We start from the raw sequence: 3,829 nt of genomic DNA, 5'->3' as shown, positions 1-3,829 counted from the left end.
TTTTTTTTTCTCATTTTGTCTCTCATAGTTGAGGTATACCTATGATGAAAATTACAGGCCTCTCTCATCTTTTTAAGTGGGAGAACTTGCACAATTGGTGGCTGACTAAATACTTTTTTGCCCCACTGTATATGTATGTATTTTCCTATTTAAAAATTTTAAAAAATGCAGACGAGCTTGTTGCAATGCATTCTGGTATTGCTTTATCCATAACAGATACATGTGATGCTGCCTTAGAGTTTGCTAGGGAAATTTTGATGCCTAAGAGTGCTATGTAGGAACTTCCCTAGAAAGCGTTCTTCTACATGTCCCATAAACCCTCCACAGAGCCGCTGACAGCTCCCACACCTCCATCATCTTTAACGGCCACTTCCTGTAACGTTACCAGCCTCAAACAGACCAATGGTGTTCCTCACACTTCTGCAGAACACCCAGAATGCCATGCTTTAAAACAACAACAACAATAAACTGCACGACTAATAAGAGATGCTGAGGTTTTGAACTTCACTGCACTAACTGTTGTTTTTCTAGTCGTTTCCCGCTCAGGGTGGAGTGCTGCGTTAGCAGGATGTCTCGCTGCTGAACACGGGAATTCCTCGGGTTTGTAGGTTTTCACAGGTGTCACTCCTCATGCAGGAATGTGTTGCACATTCATATTCCATATGCATGACTTTCCATCCTTGAAAATTGCATTGCTGACCGTCTGCAACACACATAATGCAGTCTTGATAAATAAACTTGAGCTGCATGCGTGTTTCTAAAGTTAGACCTTATTAGATACGTTCTTCTAACTCTAAGGCAGCATAGCATGCATCTTTTGGGAAATCCCATAATGCATTGTCATCTCAGTGGAAAGAATGCAATGCAGGTGGCATAATTTAATTTTTTTGGTCCAAATTTGAAATCAAAAATCAGCTGTTGAAGTACGTATTTCTTTGACAACCAGCTGTTTTTTCACAAACGTATCGTCACTGATGCTTTTTAAGAATTGCTTACTTTTGCTTGCTTAGAATAAAACTGACCATTATCTAAGTCGCTTAAATACTTTACAAAGCTCATTCGTGTGCCAGACTTTTCACACACTTTTTATCTGCAACAACCGATCATATTTACATTAATACTTTTTGATAATAATAAAATCTCTAAATAAAACAAAAGCAAGTAATATTAAGTAAGTTTCTTAATAGAACAAGAACCCATATTTAAATCTGTAATTAGAACAAAACCAACTCCTATTTAAATATCTTAATAGAATAGAACCAACCGATATTTAAGTCTCTAAAACAGAAATTACCAATATTTAATTATCTTAATCAAACAAATCCAACCGATACTTAAATCTCTTATTAAAACCAAAATGACCAATATTTAATTATCTTAATAAAACAAAACCAGCCAACATTTAAATCCCTATTAAAAGCAAAATGACCAATATTTAATTCTTAATAAAACAAAACTGACCAATATTTAAATTTCTTAATAAAACAAAACTAACCAATATTTAAATCTCTAATTAAAACAGAAATTACCAATATTTAAATATCTTAATAAAACAAATCCAACTGATACTTAATTCTTATTAAAACCAATATTACCAATATTTAAATCTCTTAACAGAACAAAACAGACCATCTGTTCAATCTCTAATTAAAACAAAACCAACCGATATTTAAATCTTTAATTCGAACCAAACTGACCAATGTTTAAGTGTTTTAATAGAACAAAAACTACAGATATTTAAATCTCTAATTAGAACAAAACCAACCGATATTTAAATCTTTAATTCGAACAAAACTGACCAATGTTTAAGTCTTTTAATAGAACAAAAACAACAGATATTGAAGTCTCTAATTAGAACAAAACCAACCGATATTTAAATTTTTTTTAATTTAAAATGCTCAGACATGCTCCAGAGTCACTTTGGCATTGATATATGTGCTAGACAACACTATACATACACTATAATTACATCTAAATCCAGAGGATCACTTGCATCATCGTTATATATTGTCATCATATCACCCAGGCCTAAAACTCACTCTATGCTGAAGCACAAAGTCATTATAGACATATCAGTATGAAATATGACTTGTAAGGGTGTTTTTTACCTGAAAGGGTTGGAGTCAGTCTTCCTGTTTGAAAGTGCCTTTTACTTCGTTATGAGGTGCATTATGGGTCTGAGGGAGCATTCTGAAGGGTCTTAAATAAGGCTCATAATTGGGCTCTGGTGAGCCATGTGTTTCTCTCAGCTGCGTTGGAAGTCAGAAACTGATGTCATATGTTTCCAGGATTGTCTGGGAATTTGAAATCGGAGTGCCTTTGGGTTCTTGAATGTGTTGCAGGTCTTTGCACTTTAGGAATATTGAACACATTTATGAGTTCAACAGGTAAGATTCAACCAATAATGACTTACTATGCATTGTACATGCTTTTATGCAATGCACGCATATATATATACACGTACAGCAGTATTGGCTGCTAAAAAATTAGGTTGCACTAGGATATGAAAGTCATGTAATGTCATTTAGAGAGCTGATAACTCAACCACACATGCAAAAGCATGTTCAGACACCATCAATGGATTTATTCAGGACTGATCTACTGTTTAAACATTGTATTTATTTATGCAAATGAGGAAGCAGCAGCTGTCAAGTGTCCAATGTTCTCTGGCTTTAGATGTGGGACGTAAATAAACTTGGTGGTTTGTTTTTGGTCAAGAGTTGGGTACATCGGTACACATGCTCACCTAATGCTCTTCACCAGTGTGTTTGAGCAGTTGCTCTTTAACCGCGCGTGCTGACTAGTGCTGTAGGTCTTTAAAGGAATAGTTCATCCAATGCAGTGATAATATAATCCAGTATTTATGAAAAGTTTTGTTTGTATTTAAGTCACTTTGGTGGTCAACTTAAACCATTTTTAATAGTTCACATCAGTTGTTTAAACAGTAAGCCTTCACTTTTTGTCTTTTATCTGTATAAAACAGTTATCTTATTATTAACACAAACAAACTTTAATGCATCTCGTTTAACCGGCTTCTGTTCTGTATGACTTTTACATGCATCAGAGATGAACAATACACAATGAACCGAAGCGAGCCGTTTATATGGGAAGGTGTGTTGCTTTGAGTCCACAGTGTGAGATTTGCCTTTCCAGACTTCCTCTTTCTGTGTCTGATGTCTGACAGACGGTCATTGTGAAACTTCACATGTGTTTATCATCACTCAGAACCAAACGCATGTTTGAGCGTCTGGATTTATCATTTTCAGTCTTTTTACGTCATTAAAAGGAATGTTATGTGTTCAACAAGTTAAGCTTTTTGCAGTGAATAAATGTTAATGCATTATTAACCCTATAAAGACTACTGAATTTCTAAGGCCTCTAAATAATCAAGCTTTGCTGTTCAATGTCACACTCAATCTACTCCATCTCTTCAGTCTCTGACTGATATTTTTGTGTTTTTATCCAGTCAAAGCTCTTTTAGTCATCTTCTGAGGAGCCTTTATTTCTTCAGCTCTCAATCACTGCGCTATATGTTTGGAGCATTTCACTCTCATCTTACTAAGACTGCAGATATAGAGACGACTGATATTTAGATCACTTTATGTCAGTATCTGCTGTACTGTTATAAAGATCTCATTGATTTACATTACAAGCAGCAGAATTTCATCATATAAAAATATCAGCATCTGCACCAAATTGCATAGTTGAGTCTCTGAATAAAACAGCTTTTTTTTTTTCATCCATTAAAATTGAGCTGTTTTTCCCCTCCATATTATTACTATATGAGCCATAAAAGCCTGATGGATCAAATATGATACTCAACAAAAAA

The 3,829-nt window shown here is 34.6% G+C and overlaps 1 long non-coding RNA gene across 1 annotated transcript in view; it reads left to right on the top strand.

Annotated features, from left to right (window-relative positions):
• The first annotated feature begins 2,346 nt into the window (after nt 1–2,346).
• LOC107575150 (uncharacterized) overlaps nt 2,347–3,829 on the top strand; it is a 3,503-nt gene continuing 2,020 nt past the window's right edge. The window contains exon 1 of the long non-coding RNA XR_001607813.1: nt 2,347–2,387. This is a non-coding gene — a long non-coding RNA (uncharacterized lncRNA). The remainder of the gene's footprint in view (nt 2,388–3,829) is intronic.

Source organism: Sinocyclocheilus grahami, unplaced genomic scaffold, assembly GCF_001515645.1.
Source record: "Sinocyclocheilus grahami isolate Dianchi unplaced genomic scaffold, SAMN03320097.WGS_v1.1 scaffold2484.1, whole genome shotgun sequence".
Classification (NCBI taxonomy): domain Eukaryota; kingdom Metazoa; phylum Chordata; class Actinopteri; order Cypriniformes; family Cyprinidae; genus Sinocyclocheilus; species Sinocyclocheilus grahami.
This window is presented reverse-complemented; position numbering and strand designations above follow the sequence as displayed.